We start from the raw sequence: 20,962 nt of genomic DNA, 5'->3' as shown, positions 1-20,962 counted from the left end.
AATATTCTGCCTGATCGCTAGATTAGTATATATCTGTAGACTGATATATAATATATATCTGTGTATTTTCCCCTTTGAATATTTGTGTTGTTTGTTTAAACCTATAAGAGCAGCAAGGAAACTGGGCATTGGAGATGTTTTGGCTTGTGTGTGGATAATACGCTTTTACATTTAGCTGAATGAATGCAACTTTGATGTCGATGTATGATTTGAGTGTAATGGTCTGGAAACCTAATGGGGTGATCAAACAGAGTGCTTCCAAACTGGGAAAATGTATTTGTAAAACAACGCAGTCAACTCAATGGTTTTCAATTAGAAAAATAGGATTGCAGGAACATAGGAAGGGTCTAAGGTTGCATGCTGCTGTCTTTCAAAAAATGTGTTTAAACTTTTGATGCATCAAGAAGCACAAATGGTGCCCCATGTGAGAATGTTTTACACAACCTTCAAACCAACATTTAATAGGATACCTACTGGGAGTGTAGGAGGATCAAAACCATAACGTTGTGCAGGTATGTGCACTCCTTCCAGAACTTCAGCCATACAGATTGTAAAGCTGCACTATTGATTCAGATAGCAGCACTCTTGGTAGAACAGACAACGAGACAACAGCAGTAACTCAATCAATGCTTTGTGTAGTTAAAGGTCTCAGTCATTAGTTCTAAATGAGAGACATTAAATTCAACTCCCCACAGGCTGATGAATACACCTTAAAATACGTCCAGACATGTATGCCAGCTGTGTCTGTTTGGTTTGGAGTTAACTACTCCCCCACTGATATCATCAACATACTTGTACTGTACAGCGCATTCTGTGAAGCCATTCAGCTCATGTTCCACAGCACAATTTCAATTTCTATTTTACGCTTCTTGGCTTAGACTTCCTCAATTCTAAAAGAGAGGAAGAAGGAGGTAAATATAGTAAGTGAACAAAACAGTTTTGTCACCACCTTAACACTGAGCTAACTAATCCCACTGCTTGAGATGAATTTACCCGGTCTAAAGGAACTACATGCGCTTTCTGGGTTCACTAATAAGATGGAAGTAATAAGCTCCTGGATACCACTTTAGCATGCCAGTCGTGCGTTATAAAGACACATTGCATCAGGCTTTCACATTACAGTGGTAGCTGTTGTAGCTGTCAACAAACAAACTTTGCTTGGGGCGCATAAGCAATTTAAAAAGGGATCTGGCAGTCATCTAATGTGGGTGGGAAATCACGTTCTATGTTAGGTAAGTGCAAAGCAATGTTTGGTTCATGCATGAAAGGACATTTTAGTGGGAAGATGGTTTTCTAAGTGGTGTTCAGTACAGATGTTTAATCCTGAACCTGATGATCCCTCTCGTTGATTGACTTTGATTGAAGAATTCAGAGAGGGGTAAAGCACACACAGAGTAGTGTTTTTATTACTTCTAACATAAAGTGGACAGCACAAAACCCCTGAAAAAAAGGAGCTAGTTGCAACGTGTAGGTGTTTTAATGCTCGATATGTCTGGTAAATAAAAACAATTTTGTTTTGTTTTAAAAACCATTAGAAACAAATGTGCATTAGAAACAACTGTGAAAATCAATAGGATATTCACTCTAGTTACATTCAGTGTGTGAGAGGTTTGGGTTTGTGTTGGATCCACATGCCTGCTGCGTGTAGCCTTAAGCTGATACTCCCCTCTTTTCATGTGCTCTACGGTTTCTGACCTCTTACCGCCATTCAAAAGGATTACAATGAAAACCGGTCTGGAGTACTTGTTAGACCATTCCCCACTAAGTCAATTTTCATTCTCCCAAGACATGTGGCTGGCCACTCCAAAGCCTGGGGCTGAAATGTAATCTTCGGCTTCGCACAGCAAATCACATGGATGGCCTTGGATTCAGATACAGTATAGGAGGGATCAGGAAAACAGTGTTTCTTATCTTGCCACAGTGTATTTATTTGTTTGTTTTTTGGGGTATTATGTTTGGATACCCATTAGTTGTTGCGAAAGCAGCAGCTACTCTTCCTGTATTGAAAGTCATCTGGGGAAAAAAGAAGAAGACAAACCAACGAGACAGACGATCCAAGCCATGGCCATTGTAAAGCATGAGGTTAAGTTATAGAAAGCAGGCTAAATAGCCTACTGCACATCATAACTTTACAAATTCTCACGAGAGCACACTTTAAATGGACTCTGTCATCCATGACTCCTAGTATGCTAACATTCCATTTCAGTGACTGCTTCTAAAATGCTAATGGATACAAATCTTTGAAAATATTTATTTTGGAAAAGACAGTGAGTGACTTTATGTAAATGTCTTTCACAGTTTCACACAGACACTGTAGTGTAGTCAGCAGTAGCAGCATAAGCAGAAGTAGAAGCAGTAGCAGTTGTAGTATCCTTACAAAAAAAGATAGCAATTTTGAAACAGCAGTAAAAGTGCAGTAACTGCAGTTATTGTGGACGCAGTGATTGCAGAATAACTGCAGTTTACTTGGGTTGAACTGCAGTTATACTACACTGTAACTGTAGTTAAACTGCTAAATTAATGCAGTAAAAAAATGTGTTATTTAGGACGCAGTATTTGCAGCCTCCTGCAGTTATACTGCATTCTAATTACAGTTATACTAGAGTGTACTGCAGTTATACTGCACTCTGACAGCAATCTTTTTTCATAAGGGTAGCAGTAGTATTAGCAGCAGCAGCAGAAGTAGCAGTAGCAGCAGCAGTAGTAATAGCAGCAGCAGCAGTAGCAGTAGTAGTAGCAGTAGCAGTAGCAGCAAGAAGTTAGCTAGGTTCACAATGTAAACAAAAGCAACTTGTGAAATTAGAGGATAATTTAGTACAACTACTAGCAACAATTTAATGAGCAGTAGTAGCAGCAGCAGTAGTTGTAGTAGCAGCAGTAACACTAATAGTAGCAGCAGTAGTAGTAGCAGCAGAAGTAGTAGTAGCAGCAGCAGTAGTAGAAGCAGTAGCATAAGCAGTAGTAGTAGCAGCAGGAAAAGCAGCAGTAGAAGCAATACGCTACTACTACTAGCTAGCTAGCTACAGGTGCATTTTTCCTATTTTGTTGCATTACAACCTGTAATTTAAATGGATTTTGATTTCATGTAATGGACATGCACAACATTTTCCAAATTGGTGAATTGAAATAAAAAAAAATAACATGTTTAAAAAAAAAAAAAAAAAAATGGAAAAGTGGTGCGTGCATATGCATTCACCCCTTTTGCTATGAAGCCCCTAAATACGATCTGGTGCAACCAATTACCTTCAGAAGTCACATAATGTCCACCTGTGTGCAATCTAAGTGCCACATGATCTGTCACATGATCTCAGTATTTTTGTTCTGAAAGGCCCCGGAGTCTCCAACACCACTAAGCAAGGGGAACCACCAAGCAAGTGTAACGGATGTGAAACGGCTAGCTTAGTTAGCGTGGGCGCTAAATAGCGTTTCAATCAGTGACGTCACTTGCTCTGAGACCTTGAAGTAGTAGTTCCCCTTGCTCTGCAAGGGCCGCGGCTTTTGTGGAGCGATGGGTAACGATGCTTCGAGGGTGACTGTTGATGTGTGCAGAAGGTCCCTGGTTCGCGCCCGGGTATGGGCGAGGGACGGTCTAAATTTGTACTGTTACACAAGTGGCACCATGAAGACCAAGGAGCTCTCCAAACAGGTCAGGGACAAAGTTGTGGAGAAGTACAGAAGTACAAAAAATATCAGAAACTTTGAACATCCCACGGAGCGCCATTAAATCCATTATTTAAAAATGGAATGAATATGGCACCAAAACAAACCTGCCAAGAGAGGGCTGCCCACCAAAACTCATGGACCAGGCAAGGAGGGCATTAATCAGAGAGGCACCAAAGAGACCAAAGATAACCTACAAAGCATTACATGGGCTTGCTCCTACCTATCTCTCTGATTTGGTCCTGCCGTACATACTTACACGTACGCTACGGTCACAAGACACAGGCCTCCTAATTGTCCCTAAAATTTCTAAGCAAACAGCTGGAGGCAGGGCTTTCTCCTATAGAGCTCCATTTTTATGGAACGGTCTGCCTACCCATGTCAGAGACGCAAACTCGGTCCAACCTTTAAGTCCTTACTGAAGACTCATTTCTTGTGCATGTGGTCTGGCCCAGGAGTGGGAAGGGGAACGGAAAGGCTCTGGAGCAACGAACCGCCCTTGCTGTCTCTGCCTGGCCGGTTCCCCTCTTTCCACTGGGATTCTCTGCCTCTAACCCTATTACAGGGGCTGAGTCACTGGCTTACTGGGGCTCTCTCATACCGTCCCTGGAGGGGGTGCGTCACCTGAGTGGGTTGATTCACTGATGTGGTCATCCTGTCTGGGTTGGCGCCCCCCTTGGGTTGTGCCGTGGCGGAGATCTTTGTGGGCTATACTCAGCCTTGTCTCAGGATGGTAAGTTGGTGGTTGAAGATATCCCTCTAGTGGTGTGGGGGCTGTGCTTTGGCAAAGTGGGTGGGGTTATATCCCTCTTTGGCCCTGTCCGGGGGTGTCCTCGGATGGGGCCACAGTGTCTCCTGACCCCTCCTGTCTCAGCTTCCAGTATTTATGCTGCAGTAGTTTATGTGTCGGGGGGCTAGGGTCAGTTTGTTATATCTGGTTTACTTCTCCTGTCCTATTCGGTGTCCTGTGTGAATTTAAGTGTGCTCTCTCTAATTCTCTCTTTCTCTCTTTCTCTCTCTCGGAGGACCTAAGCCCTAGGACCATGCCTCAGGACTACCTGACATGATGACTCCTTGCTGTCCCCAGTCCACCTGGCAGTGCTGCTGCTCCAGTTTCAACTGTTCTGCCTTATTATTATTCGACCATGCTGGTCATTTATGAACATTTGAACATCTTGGCCATGTTCTGTTATAATCTCCACCCGGCACAGCCAGAAGAGGACTGGCCACCCCACATAGCCTGGTTCCTCTCTAGGTTTCTTCCTAGGTTTTGGCCTTTCTAGGGAGTTTTTCCTAGCCACCGTGCTTCTACACCTGCATTGCTTGCTGTTTGGGGTTTTAGGCTGGGTTTCTGTACAGCACTTTGAGATATCAGCTGATGTACGAAGGGCTATATAAATACATTTGATTTGATTTGATTTGATAACCCTGGAGGAGCTGCAAAGCTCCACAGCGGAGATTGGAGTATTTTTCCGTAGGACAAGCCGTACACTCCACAGAGCTGGGCTTTATGGAAGAGTGGCAAGAAAAAAGCCATTGCTTAAAGGAAAAAATAAGCAAACATGTTTGGTGTTCGCCAAAAAGCATGTGGGAGACTTCAAAAACATATGGGAGAAGGTACTCTGGCTGTTAAGGAAAATGCTATTTCTGGCGCAAATCCAACAACTCCCATCACCCCGAGAACACCATCCCCACAGTGAAGCATGGTGGTGGCAGCATCATGCTTTGGAGGATGTTTTTGATCGGCAGGGACTGGGAAACTGGTCAGAATTGAAGGAATGATGGATGTTGCTAAACACAGGGAAATTCTTGAGGGAAACCTGTTTCAGTCTTCCAGAGATTTGAGACAGGGACGGAAGTTCACCTTCCAGCAGGACAATGACCCTAAGCATACTGATAAAGCAGCACTCGAGTGGTTTAAGGGGAAACATTTAAATGTCTTGGAATGGCCTAGTTAAAGCCCAGACCTCAATCCAATTGAGAATCTGTGGTATGACTTAAAGATTGCTGTACACCAGTGGAACCCATCCAACTTGAAGGAGCTCGATTAGTTTTGCCTTGAAGAATGGTCAAAAATCCCAGTGGCTAGATGTTCCAAGCTTATAGAGACATACCCCAAGAGACTTGCAGCTGTAATTGCTGCAAAATGTGGCTCTACTAAGTATTGACTTTGGGGGGTTGAATTATTATGCACGCTCAAGTTAGATTTTTTTTGGTCTTATTTCTTGTTTGTTTCACAATAAAACAAATTTTGCATCATCATGTTGGCATGTTGTGTAAATCAAATGATACAAGCCCCCCCAAAAAATCTATTTTAATTACAGGTTATAAGGCAACAAAATAGGAATAATGCCAAGGGGGGAGAATACTTTCGCCAGCCACTGTATATTGACTGGCTAGGTTCACAATGGAAACAAAATCAGCTTGTGAAGGATTAACTTAGAGGATACTTTAGTACAACCACTAGCAACAATTTAATTAGCAGTTTTAACAGTACTAGTAGTAGCAGTAGTAGTAGCAGCAGTAGTAGTAGTAGCAGCAGTAGTAGTAGCAGTAGCAACAGTAGTAGTAGCAGCAGTAGAATCAGTAGTAGTAGTAGCAGTAGTAGCAGCAGAAGCAATAATAGCTGTAGCAGTATGGGGGTTGACTTCTAATGAAAAGGGAGATAAGTAAGAACAAAGTCAGCCTTCCCACAGTGTCAAAACAAGACCTCCCATTTCACCCCTAGGCTCCACGGTCTTGAACCAGACACCAGAGACTCTTCAGAGTAGAGGAGATTAGGAACAGAGCGTGCTCTAGACACAACTATCATCAAAGTGGGTTTACAGAGTGCACAGTATGGGGGGCTCGGGTGGATTGGGTTTGGTTTGGTTTAGTTTATTTTTGCCTTTTTAAATTGATGTTTCCTTCGCTTGTATTGGAACCTGAACAGTATACGGTGAAGATAATGTCTTGCATTCTGCAATTGATGAGTCATATTGTTGCCAACGTGCATCCCACCTTTGGATGAAGCAAAGGGTTGGGATTGGGCCAGGTGTAGATTTAGTTAGAGTGGGAGGAAGAGTTTGGTAATGTAATTGAAGGAAGTCAGCTGAGGGAAAGAGTAAGGTAAAGTGGTGTAAACAAACCAGAAGTCTGTGTTGGCACGCAAATCAATTTTGCATAGCTCTGTATCTATTGGATACCTATTGGATGTGTTGTACTTGCTAATGAATCTTCCCTGCCATGCTATGTGAAGAGAATCAAATCAAACTTTATTTATATAGCACATTTCAGACAGGAATGCAATGCAATGTGCTTCACAGGAAAAACTAATAAAAAACAATGAAAATAAAAACAGGAATATTTACTACAAACATAAGAGGATAAAAAACAAAAGAATAACAATAAAAACTGAAAGACTAAAAAAGCACGCTAAGGAAAAGCAAAGCTTTCATGTTCGCTGGAATAATAACTCAAAACAATATCCCATAAAACACAGGTGGAAAAAAACGGGTCACTATCTCCTGTAAGGTGAAGGTTACCCGCGACATGCGCATAGTTTCCCGAAACAAGTCACAAATAGATTTTTCCCTCATCAATCTACACATAATACCCCTTAATGACAAAGCAAAAATAGGTTTTTAGAAATTGTTGCTTATTTTTCACAAACAAAAAAATGAAATAGTACATTTACATAAGTATTCAGACCCTTTAATCTTTGGCAGCAATTATAGCATAGTCTTTTTGGGTATGACACTACAACTTGGCACGCCTGTATTTGGGCAGTTTCTCCCAATCTTCTCTGCCTCTCAAGCTCTGTTAGGTTGCATGGGGAGGGTTGCTGCACAACTATTTTCAGGTCTCCCCAGAGATGTTCAATCGGGTTCAAGTACAGGCTCTGGCTGAGCCACTCAGAGACTTGTTTCTGAGGGTTAGGGTTGTTGTCCTGTTGGATGGTGAACCTTCACCCCAGTCTGAGGTTCTGAGCACTCTGGAGCAGTTTTTCAACAAAGATCTCTCTGTACTTTGCTCCGTTCATTTTTCCCTCGACCTTGGCTAGTCTCCCAGTCCCTGCAGCTGAAAAACATCCCCACAGCATGATGCTGCCACTGCCATGCTTCACCATAGGGAAGACGTGACGCCTGGCATTCAGGCCAAAAATTAAATCTTGGTTTCATCAGACCAGAGAATCTTGTTTCTCATGGTCTGAGAGTCTTTAGGTGCCTTTTGACAAACTCCAAGTGGGCTGTCATGTGCTTTTTACTGAGTGGCTTCTGTCTGGCCACTCTACCATAAAGGCCTGATTGGTGGAATGCTGCAGAGATGGTTGTCCTTCTGGAAGTTTCTCCCATCTCCACAGAGAAACTCTGGAGCTCTGTCAGAGTGACAATTTTTTTATTTAATACATTTTATAATAAGGCTGTAAAGTGACAAAATGTTGAAAAATACTTTCCGAAGGTACTGTATGTGTTGGTACTGTATGTGTTGTCAGATAATTTATCACTTTAACTAAGGCTCTGTCTCTGTGCTGTGGTGGGCACGAAATTCAGATTGTATTTTTTTTTAAATACAGTTGACACTTAAAAAATAATTTTGCTGTTTGAAAACCAATTCCTCCAGAATTTTGCTTAAGAATGGAAGGTTGCAGATTGGCCGAGAATTGCTAAGAGTTGAAGAATCTAGATTACTTTCCTTCAAAAGAGGTTTCACCATAGCAGTTTTTAGTGAAGTGGGGAAAGTGAATGATTAACAATAGCTTGCACTTCTTCAGATATGCAGTTAAAAACTGTTTGAAGAAGGTAGTGGGGATAGGTTCAAGAAGGCAGGTAGAAGGCCTAAGTTGTGATATGACTTTCTTGAGCATGTCTGTGTCAACCAGGGAAAATAACTCCTTAGTGCGTTTGCGTAGTAGGCTACGGCACATATCATCAGGTCTTGCTTGACTGATACCCAGCCCAATGTTTGTTATCTTATCTCTGAAATATGCCGCAAGCTCATCACATTTAGATGTGGAGGAAAGTTCACAAAGGGTTGCGGGGGTAGGATTTATCAGGCCATCAGTGGTCTGGAAGAGCACTCTTGAATTATTCTGATTATTAGTGATAATTGTTATTTTCTCAGAATATCATAATGGACCTGCAACTTTGAGTTTCTCCACTTCCGCTCTGCCTTTCTGCAATGTCTCTTTAATTGATTTGTTTCTTCACTCATCCAAGGGGCTCTCTGTTTGGATGTGACCTTTTTTTTTTTTTTTTTGAATTTACCCCTTTTTTCTCCCCAATTTTGTGGTATCCAATTGTTGTAGTAGCTACTATCTTGTCTCATTGCTACAACTCCCATACGGGCTCGGGAGAGACGAAGGCTGAATGTCACGCGTCCTCCGATACATAGCGCGCATCCAACCCGGAAGCCAGCCGCACCAATGTGTCGGAGGCTACACCGTGCACCTGGCAACCTTGGCTAGCGCGCACTGCGCCTGGCCCGCCACAGGAGTCGCTGGTGCGCGATGAGACAAGGAGATCCCTACCAACCAATCCCTCCCTAACCCGTACGACGATAGGCCAATTGTGCGTCGCCCCACGGACCTCCCGGTCGCGGCCGGTTACGACAGAGCCTGGGCGCGAACCCAGGGACTCTGATGGCACAGCTGGCACTGCAGTACAGCGCCCTTAACCATTGCGCCACCTGGGAGGCCCGGGTGACCTTTTTCAACCGTACTGGAGCTATGGCATCAATGGTTGCCCTTAATTTGCTATTCAAGTTATCAACTAAATCATCACAACAGGTAGACAGAATAGGTGATGGTGTATTGTTCATACACTCAAAAAAGGCCATGCTTTCCACCTGGCTATCCCTACCCCGGTCAACAGCCCTGCACCCTCCCACAGCAACTTGCCCAAACCTCCCCCATTTCTCCTTCACCAAAATCCAGATAGCTGATGTTCTGAAAGAGCTGCAAAATCTGGACCCCTACAAATCAGCCGGGCTAGACAATCTGGACCCTTACAAATCAGCCGGGCTTGACTGGTAGTTGCAAAGTAGCTAAAAAGTAGTAAGTAGTTTAAAAGTTGCTAGTTAGCTAAAATGCTAATGTTGTCAAATGCTCATCCTTTGGTTCTCAACCTACTTTCGTTTTTGCGTTAAGTAACCATCTGTCTTAAGTAACTATACCAAATGTAACATACAGTATCATACAAAATGGAGTGTTTCGGAGTGGTCGCATGACTTTCAACCTTCGTCTCTCCCAAGCCTGTACGGGAGTTGTAGTGATGAGACAAAATAGTAGCTACTAACGATTGGATACCACGAAATTGGGGAGAAAAAGGGGGGTAAAATTTAAAAAATAAAATAAATAAATAAATCTATGTGAGTGACGATGGTGTCAATATTGGAGTCAACCCCAACTGTGGGTTGGAGGGGGTTGATGTCATGGACAACCTTGGTCAGTCGTAGGCAAGCCAAAATCTCTCACCATCGAACTGCCCGCAATGATGGTGGTTGTGGTGGAATCCGATGGGGAAGGAAGATGTGGAGCAGGATAGGACTGCCTCAGGCAGGGGAATGGAGGCTTTCATCCAGGCTAGCCTGACTCTTTGCACCAGCAACAGCAGATGGCGTTGGAAACCAGAGGAAGGTGGAAGATGGCCTGAGACCCTTCAGTCTTGAGTTACCGACCTGCTGAACTGTGGTGGCTGTGGAGGAGTGTGCCTGCTCCCAGGATCTGTGCTGACTCCAGGGGTTGGTAGGTCCATCTCAAGCAGGCCAGAGCTGTTTGATAGCTGGATCCGATCTTCTCGGATAGATTAAGGGTGGCCAGTCTGCCTTCCCGATCTCCTACGCCTTGTAAGTGTCCAGTCTCCCATCGGCCACGGAGTTGAGCTTAACATCTGTCTGGATTGGGACAGATCAATGCCGCCCGACTCATCGACAGGTTTGCTATAGGAGGCATTTATTGCTGAGATTTGGTTTGCCTGGGCTACAGCAATGTTGGTGTATTTAGAAAGCAGGTTATCCTTTTCTCGCAGCTGGAGGATCTAAGCTGCTTGATGGTGGTCCATATAGGGCAGCAGACAAAGGATCTAAGTGCTTGATGGTGGTCCATTTAGGGCAGCAGACAAAGGATCTAAGTGCTTGATGGTGGTCCATTTAGGCCAGACAAATCCCTGTCCATTGTTCAGTTCCGCCTTATCCTCATTTTAAGATTGTGTGGAAATCATCTCACACCTAACGCATTTGTGCCCATCCGTGGATAAGAACACCGGTGGGCTAGCACTTCTAGCGTTAGCCTGCTTCGTTTTCATGATAGAAAGCAACTAACTGCTAATTAACGGCAATCCCTGTTATTCAGTAGCAGAAACAACACTCATGTCTGATTTCCAAATTCAAAGAGATGTTTAAACCACGACAGGCGTTTCACAACCTGAACACAGGCAACATTTTTTTCTAAGAGGACAAACACTTGCATGTACATATTACCTCAACTACCTCATACTCGGTACCGGTACACCTTGTATATTAGCCTTGTCATTGTAATTTATTGTTTTACTACTTTGTATTTTTTTTTGCTAAATGTCTTTTAACACTGCATGGTTTGGAAAGTACTCGTAAGTAAGCATATCACGGTAAAGTCCACTCCGGTTGTATTCGGCGCATGTGACAAATACAATTTTATTTGATTTTAAGAGAAACCCATAGCAACATGTGCCCATAGTCGAGGAGCAATACATGCCAGGAGGCCTGATGTTGGGTAAACCACTGTACATTTCTGAAACCAGATAGGGTGTGGGTTACTGGGGAAGAACAATAGAGGGAGTTTCCTGTTCAAATCAAAGCTGCCACCATCCAACCCAGCTTCCTCTGATTATGGAGGGTGTGTACGTGCGGGTTTTTGCCTTGTACTATACATGTACATGTATATCATATGTAGCCTCTTGAGACCCAGCAATTTTTTTGTTGTAAATATAGATATGTGTTTAGGGTGAAAAGAACATGCTACAAAGAAAGAAACGTGAAAAAATACGTATTTCTTTTTTTTTTTTGTATGTGCAATGTAGTGGCCATTAGGACTTGATTGTAAATAAGAAAACATAGAGAGAGTAGATAAAAAACATAATTAGTGCATAGTGATGTCCAGGAGGACATTTATTAGCAAGCTCTTATACACTGCTCTGAAAACTCAGTCAACTATTCATTAGGTATTTACCTATTAGAAACTATTTTAATATCAAACTCACAAAAAAATATGATTACAAAATGACACAGACAATTTGAAGAATCAGAAAACAGAAAGAACACGTGATATCATCGAAAAGCCCAGAATGTCCTCTCAAAGGTACAACAGGACCTAACACAGTGGCATGTTTGGCCTTAGAGATATTGACCAAAACAAATGAATTGCTGAGTCTCAGGAGGATAAGCATAACATCAGTACATGCATATACACACACATATTATTGATCTATACATGTGTATCTGTACAGTACATCTGCATATGTGTGCTGTAATATTCCAACTGTTCCGGTCCAGATGTGTAAACCCCTCTCTGTCCCATTACACTGCTCCCACATGGGGGAGGGGTTATGACCCCATCATCTCCGCCTCCTTCTCCCTGCGTAGATCCACAGGTGTTAGTTCCCTACTTCTGTCCTGATGTCATCATATCCCACAGCAGAAAGACGTCAAGCTCCACTCCACTCCAGCCAAAGACAGCAGAGGAGAAACAAATGATAGGCAGTTATTATTACACACCAGGGAAAACAGATGGAATAAATTTTTTCCCAAAGTAATACTTATGATATGACTATGGTATGACTATGATATGACTATCATATGACTATGATATGACTATGGTATGATGACTATGGTATGACTATAGTATGACTATGATATGACTATCATATGACTATGATATGACTATGGTATGATGACTATGGTATGACTATAGTATGACTATGATATGACTATCATATGACTATGATATGACTATGGTATGATGACTATGGTATGACCATAGTATGACTATGATATGACTATCATATGACTATGATATGACTATGGTATGATGACTATGGTATGACTATAGTATGACTATGATATGACTATCATATGACTATGATATGACTATGGTATGATGACTATGGTATGACTATAGTATGACTATGATATGACTATCATATGACTATGATATGACTATGGTATGATGACTATGGTATGACTATAGTATGACTATGATATGACTATCATATGACTATGATATGACTATGGTATGATAACTATGGTATGACCATAGTATGACTATGATATGACTATCATATGACTATGATATGACTATGGTATGATGACAATGGTATGACTATAGTATGACTATGATATGACTATCATATGACTATGATATGACTATGGTATGCCTATGGTATGACTATTGTATGACTATGATTACATATCCCAAACAATGACGAAGCTTTCCAGTCTTGGAGGTCTATTTCTTAAAGCCTCAATAAAGATGGCTACCCTGACCCCTAATTATGTACTGTGTCTGGATGACATACCCATTTTGGGGTTTTATGAGATTTTAGGACAAGAAAAAAGGTTGTGTTTTAAACATATTGTCTAATAATAATACATATATTTTTTTTTAGATAGTAGGCTTGGAACGCAACCCTTTTATTGTCTCAAATTCTCATAATGCGAGACAGCTCGAATATTGTAGTCTGCAACATCTCTGGGATATTAAAGAGCTGTCAGGAGTCTTCCCATCAGAAGTCTGTTTAATTTCTTATGTCCTGGGTGGGCTTCGTCTACTGGACAGTGGGCTTCGTCTATTGTAGTTGGGTTTCTCCTGGCTTCCGGATCTTTTAATTCAACAGCAATCGTCAATACTACTTTACAAGGTCATACACATGACAACAGACTTGTGACTAGACTTGTTAACGGCTGTGATTTTACCTGTCAGTGAACTGTACAAAAGGATTAAACACTTCTAAGACAACACACACATCTAATTCTACCACACCTGCGAAGTTAACTTGCTGTGAACTTTCATTGAGATCTTGACTAATTTGGCGCATCACCTCTCAGGACGTCAATAGAAAGTAAGACAGTCAAGTAATGACTATTCACTATGGATTCAGTGGATAATCCACAGTGTTCTTCTTCTTAATCACAGTTCATAACTACACCCCATATTGGTTTGTTTACTGTCCGTAGGAGTTCTTAAAAAGAATGTGAAAGGGATTTAGCACCAGGAGTTCTTAAATGAAGTCACATGGAGGATGTACACAGACAGTGAGGTCATTAAAATGTGAGTGGTGAAGTTTACCACATATTTCTTTCCCTCCCTCCATAGAGAGACTAAATGTGACAGACAGGCTAATGGGAACCTGGGGTTTAGTTGCATTAATTATGTCGTTAGTGACGTCTATTGCAGCCCTAACATAATCTACACTGCGTCCAGAACATCTTTCAGTGGAATTTTCCAGTTATTTGCCTTGGCTTTTTTTCCCACTATCTCCTTTTGAAATAATGCCTTTCTCATTGTGTTCAGTTTAGCTAATTCTCAACCTTTGTCTCAGGAAATGCCTGACTAAAATAGGTGGTCATAAAATGAGAGATTTAACACAAAGGCGTACATTTCCTTCACTACAAAATGATTTTGTTCTCTGTCTCTATAACAGTTTGAATGAAAGACAGATCAGTACAGATGTCGGATCTTAATTTCAGTCAGTTTTCTACAGAAGGATAATAATCGTACAGCAACAGGAAATGCAAATTATTATGTGGATTATAATTAATGGACATTTTTGTAGGGGGTGATATATTGAAATTACAAACTTTAGAAGCCTTTTTAAAACTGAAATATAATACACGTTTGCAATTCCTGCTATGCAAGAAAATTCTCAGCAACAAAAGAGTGATCAAATTAAGATCCTACATCTTTATGTGTGGGGGCCAAAATGTTGAATCATAACCATAAAAAGAATGTATACTCCACTGTCATCAAGATCATTATTGCATACCTTCTTCGAAATGTACTGTGATGTACATTACCACAAACCTCAGTTGGTCAAATCCATCAAGACTTCCTATCAATCCTTTCTGATTCAGCCTGTCTTTGTCATTTGAAATCTTCCCACACACAGAGGAAGGGGATGATTATTGAGAGTGATTGGTTGTCAAAGGAAATACAGGAGTGTTAGGCAATAGTCTTGGGAGTTGGAGGCCTACAGCATGTGATTGGTTTAAATCTGATCAGAACGAGGGAATAACTTGAGGTGCACAGAGGACTGGCTTTAAAAATACAAATTTTCCACACAAAACAGTTCATTGTTAAAAGTAGTCTAAAGTCCTTTGTTAATGCCACTGCTAAGTGGATACTAGACCTTAGATAAAGCATAAACATCAAGAGAAAATGACATGATCAGTGGTGTACTGCAGTTTGGCTGGGTCCCCCCACAAGGTGATTTATTTTTTGATAAAACAGCTAACTTCCTACAATCCAACTCATTTTGCCATGGTGCATAGATAAACATAGCAGTTGTATAGCTAATCTAACACTATTCTACACATTTTACAATGAGGTTGAGAGAATATGTTGCTGTTTTAAAGCAAATTTCCTGCAATTCTACACATATTACCATGGGGCAGAAAAAAACATTTTCAGTTGTTTAGCTAATGCCGTGCTATTCTACACATTTGGCAATGAGGCTGAGACAAAATGTTGCAGTTTTACTTCTTTTTTTTCTTCTCTCCACAGGTTATGAAGTGTTCATATGCAATCAGGGCAGAGGGCCCCAACCAGAGCCTGTGGAGAGCTAGCGGACATGATCCAGGAGGTTTCACACATTTTATTTCACTCTGTTTCAGCTTTCTAAAAATATATTTTTAGGCTGAATGGTCATGACAAGATTTAAGTGCCTTTGAACGGGGTATGGTAGTAGGTGCAAGGCAGGCGCAATGGTTTGTGTAAAGAACTGCAATGCTACTGGGTTTTTCTCACTCAATAGTTTCCTGTGTGTATCAAAAACGGTCCACCACCCAAAGGACATCCAGCCTACTTGACATAACTGTGGGAAGCGTCAGAGTCAACATGGGCCAGCATCCTGTGGAATGCTTTTGACATCTTGTAGAGTCCATGCCCCAATGAATTAAGGCTGTTCTGATGGCAAAAGGAGCGGGTGCAAGTCAACCTTAGGATGGTGTGCTTAATGTTTTGTACACCTCCGTGAAATCATATGCCTTGGCTTGGAGAGTTCTGTGGCAGGAGACAGAATCTAATATGATCAAATGACTCAGAGACAGAAGGGGCAACTCCTGTATATTTTCCATATGTCTGATTAATCTTCTATATAGTGCGACAGAGCATGTCCACCCTGATACGTCAGGAGAGTGGGTGGGAGGCTTAACAAGGTTACTTATTTCAAAAGATAAAGTATATTATTGAAATCCTCCTCCTCCCAGATACATACATCTAGAAACCATTGTGAGCAGTGAGCACTTTCCATGCGAGAAAACTGCACTTCCTACACTTCCTGTTTCTCCTACAGCCCTAACGCAGACATGCCATCAGCCAGAGCCAACCCTGACAACACCTCAGGAAGCACAACTTCCTGAGGAAGTTAACTATAAGAAGTTAACTATATTATTATAGTTAACTATACTATAAGAAGTTAACTATAAGAAGTTAACTATAAGAATCAGGCTTTCTTGAGGGCTACAGAACACTTTCATAACAATGAAATTTGCATTCATGGAAGGTGGCATGGAACGGGGACATTTACAGCATGATTGATTTATTGTATGTTTCAAACATGTAACTCAGCAAAGATCTCAGTTGGCACAAGTAGAAACGTAATAAACTTTAAATGTATTGTCAAGCTAATTGAGTTTCAGTGGCAACGTTCCCAGGTCATAACTCGCCAATCAATGCGTTGTAAATGTCTTTTGAATTTAAATGAATCATGTTTAATGACTAGAAGTACTACTCGTTTTTCACGTTCCCAGCAATAACAAAGTGCACAGATTTCAACACTTCATATTCATGTCCTGTGTTTCTTGTAAGTCTCCATGTAAGGTCACTGAAGTTAAATTGTGTATTTTCTAAGTACATTTAACATTTACATTGTGAACTTATTCACAGTGTAAAGTTCATATCTCTCCCATACAACTATAACTAAAACCTACTTTGTCCCTCAGGGCCACCGTACTGCTGCCCCAGAAGTTCACTGCTAAGTTCTGACAGGAAACATCAACTGTAGACGGCACAGGAAACCACTCCCCTTCGGAGCACAAAGTGGAGCACAGTGGAAAAAGACCCTAAACTACCATGCGAAACAACGGACTATCACGACCTCTACAAAAGGAATGCACTGACCTCTACATGGTAACGTCACTATCTACTGCCCTGCCAATGACCACTGTTCATGCAGAGTAGAGAGTCCAATCCAGTGTTAAGTCTTTTCCAACATTTTTGGATTGTTAAAAAATAAATAAAAAATCCTTTCAAATGTCAATGCTGTCCTCATTATAAAGTCTTCACTAGCAAGTCAACATTTGAAAGACACTTCAAGTTTGAATACAATTTGACGTCTACACTAACACTTGTCAGACTACTACCATGTACAGGTTTATTTTGTTGTCATTTAGCAGACGCTTTTATCCATTGTGACTACATACATTTTTATATTTATTCATACTGGTCCACCGTGGGAATTAAACCCAAAACCCTGGTGTGGCAAGTAACATGCTCTATGAACTGAGCCACATGGGTTATTTGGCTGTCCCCATAGGAGACCCCTTTTTGGTTCCAGCTAGAACGTTTGGGTTCCATGTAGAACCCACCGTAAAAAGGGTTCTACATGGAACCCAAAAGGGTTCTTCAAAGGGTTCTCCTACATTCTACATAGCACCTGTTTTGTAGAACCTATGTTCTACATAGCACCTGAGTGTACTGTAGCTTTTTGAGTTTATGTATGACATCTGGTGTGTTTACGGATGTAACGATGTTCGTCTGAGGAAGAAGGAGTAGACCAAAGCGCAGCGTGGTACATGTTGATATTTCCTTTAATTAACTGAACACTAAATACAAAAGAACAAGAGGCCCCACAAGGGTGTGTACTTAGCCCCCTCATGTACTCCCTGTTCACCTATGACTGCATGGCCATGCAAGCCTCCAACTCAAACATCAAGTTTGCAGACGACACAACAGTGGTAGGCTTGATTACCAACAATGAAGAGATAGCCTACAGGGAGGAGGTGGGGGCTCTCGGAGTGTGGTGTCAGGAAAATAGCCTCTCACTCAACATCAACAAAACAAAGTAGATGATCGTGGACTTCAGGAAACAGCAGTGGAGAAGGTGAAAAGTTTTAAGTTCCTCTGCATACATATCACTGACAAACTGAAATGGTCCACCCACACAGACAGACAGAAATTGGGCTTGTCACCTAAAACCCTCACACACTTTTACAGATGCACAATTGAGAGCATCCTGTCGGGCTGTATCACCGCCTGGTACGACAACTGCACCGCCTGCAGAGGGTGGTGCGGTCTGCACAATGCATCCTCAGGGGCAAACTACCTGCCCTCCAGGACACCTACAGCACCCAATGTCACAGGAAGGACAAAAAGATCATCAAGGACAAAAACCACCTGAGCTACTGCCTCTTCACCCCATTATCATCCAGAAGACGAGGTCAGTACAGGTGCATCAAAGCTGGGACCGAGAGACTGAAAAACAGCTTCTCTCTCAAGGCCTCAGACTGTTAAACAGCCGTCACTAGCACAGAGAGGCTGCTGCCTATATACAGACTTGAAATCATTGGCCACTTTAATAATGGAACACTCGTCACTTTAATAATGCCACTTTAACTATGTTTACATATCTTGCATTACTCATCTCATATGTATATACTGTATTCTATACTATCTATTGCACCTTACCCTATGCCGCTCTGACATTGCTCATCCATATATTTATACATTCTTATTCCATTAATTTACTTAGATGTGTGTGTATTAGGTTTTTGTTTTGGAATTGTTAGATATTACTTGTTAGATATTGCTGCACTGTTGGAACTAGAAGCACAAGCATTTTGCTACACTCGCAATAACATCTGCTAACCATGTATATGTGACCAATACAATTTGATTTGATTTAATTTGACATTTCAGATGGCAACTACTGACTGTTGAGTTGATAAGATCTGATTGCCGCCTTCCCCTGAAGGGATTTCTCAGGTTTTTTTCAAACCCTGACGCTGTAGTACAACTGCCAACACCAGATGAACACGAATCTAGTTGCCACGACAACATGAATCTCAAAGACAAGGGGGTTGCGGGCGGGTTGGAGGCTCAGGCAGAGGTGGTGGGATACAACGGCATGGCGAGGGACTCTCAGGAAATTAGCACCAAATCATATTAATCTCACAATCAGACTTGGGTCTTCAAAGTGCAGCTCTACAATCAGAGGAAGTGCATGAATGTTAGCTCTGCTGTTGCTCAGCTAGCTTCATCACAGCACACAGCACAGGTATCCATCACCACTGGCTTTAGCTTCTGATCAAAGGAGGGGATCTAGAGGCCGTCACAACTCCGGTCTTCAGTAGTTCTAACTTCACACCCCACACAGTAACAGAGAACACTGTCACACAGGGACTTGGGAAACAATAAAACTGGCAATAGTGGAGCACTTTGCATCTGATTATTTTTCCATCAAGTGGGTTTGCGTTCAGATGATTACTGTCAGTTCGGTAGTTTTCAACATATCACCACTTTTCAAATGTAAAGTTGAAATCTGAAGTTTAGATACACCTCAGCCAAATACATTTAAACTCAGTTTTTCACAATTCCTGACATTTAATCCTAGTAAAAATTCCCTGTGTTAGGTCAGTTAGGATCACCAGTTTATTTTAAGAATGTGAAATGTCAGAATAATATTAGAGAGAATTATTTATTTCAGCTTTTATTTCTTTCATCACATTCACAGTGGGTCAGAAGTTTACAAACACTCAATGAGTATTTGGTAGCACTGTCTATAAATTGTTTAACTTGGGTCAAACGTTTCAGGTAGCTTTCCACAAGCTTCCCACAATAAGTTGGGTGAATGTTGGCCCATTCCTCCTGACAGAGCTGGTGTAACTGAGTCAGGTTTATTTTTTAATTTTTTTTACCTTTACCTAGGCAAGTCAGATAAGAACAAATTCTTATTTTCAATGACGGCCTAGGAACAGTGGGTTAACTGCCTTGTTCAGGGGAAGAACCTTTCGGTTACTAGTCCAATGCTCTAACTACTAGACTACATGTAGGCCTTCTTGCTCGCACACGCTTTTTCAGTTCTGCCCACAAATTTTCTATAGGATTGAGGTCAGGGCTTTGTGATGGCCACTCTGTCATTAAACCATTTTGCCACATCTTTGGAAGTATGCTTGGGCCCATTGTCCGTTTGGATGACCCATTTGCGACCAAGCTTTAACTTCCTGACTGATGTCTTGAGATGTTGCTTCAATATATCCACATACTTTTCCTGTCTCATGATGCCATCTATTTTGTGAAGTGCACTAGTCCCTCCTGCAGCAAAGCACCCCCACAACATGATGCTTCCACCCCCGTGCTTCACGGTTGGGATGGTGTTCTTCGTCTTGCAAGCGTCCCCCTTTTTCCTCTAAACATAACGATGGTCATTATGGCCAAACAGTTCTATTTTTGTTTCGTCAGACCAGAGGACATTTCTCCAAAAAGTACGATCTATGTCCCCATGAGCAGTTGCAAACCGTAGTCTGGCTTTTTTTTATGGTGGTTTTGGAGCAGTGGCTTCTTCCTTGCTGAGTGCCCTTTCAGGTTATGTCGATATAGGACTTGTTTTACTGTGGATATAGATACTTTTGTCCCTGTTTACTCCAGCATCTTCACAAGGTCCTTTGATGTTGTTCTGGGATTGATTTGCACTTTTTGCACCAAAGTACGTTCATCTCTAGGAGACCTAACGAGTCTCCTTCCTGAGCGGTATGACGGCTGCATGGTTCCATGGTGTTTATACTTGCGTACTATTGTTGTACAGATGAACGTGGTAACTTCATGCGTTTGGAAATTGCTCCCAAGGACGAACCAAACCTGTGGAGGTCAACAATTATTTTCTGAGGTCTTGGATGATGTCTTTTGATTTTCCCATGATGTCAAGCAAAGAGGCACTGAGTTTGAAGGTAGGCCTTGAAATACATCCACAGGTACACCTCCAATTGACTCAAATTATGTCAATTAGCCTATCAGAAGCTCCTAAAGCCATGACATACATTTCTGGAATTTTCCATGCTGTTTAAAGGCACAGTC

The 20,962-nt window shown here is 41.7% G+C and overlaps 1 long non-coding RNA gene across 1 annotated transcript; it reads left to right on the top strand.

Moving 5' to 3' along the window:
• Nucleotides 1–900: 900 nt before the first annotated feature.
• LOC110499699 (uncharacterized) lies at nt 901–17,150 on the top strand. Its single transcript, XR_002469996.3, has 3 exons — nt 901–1,232; nt 15,395–15,473; nt 16,834–17,150. It is a non-coding gene; the product is annotated as an uncharacterized LOC110499699 (long non-coding RNA).
• The last annotated feature ends 3,812 nt before the right edge of the window (nt 17,151–20,962 follow it).

Source organism: Oncorhynchus mykiss, chromosome 2 (assembly GCF_057628025.1).
Source record: "Oncorhynchus mykiss isolate SJ-2025 chromosome 2, ASM5762802v1, whole genome shotgun sequence".
Classification (NCBI taxonomy): Eukaryota; Metazoa; Chordata; class Actinopteri; order Salmoniformes; family Salmonidae; genus Oncorhynchus; species Oncorhynchus mykiss.
Note: the sequence above shows the minus strand (reverse complement) of the source record. Positions and strands in the feature narration are given on the sequence as shown.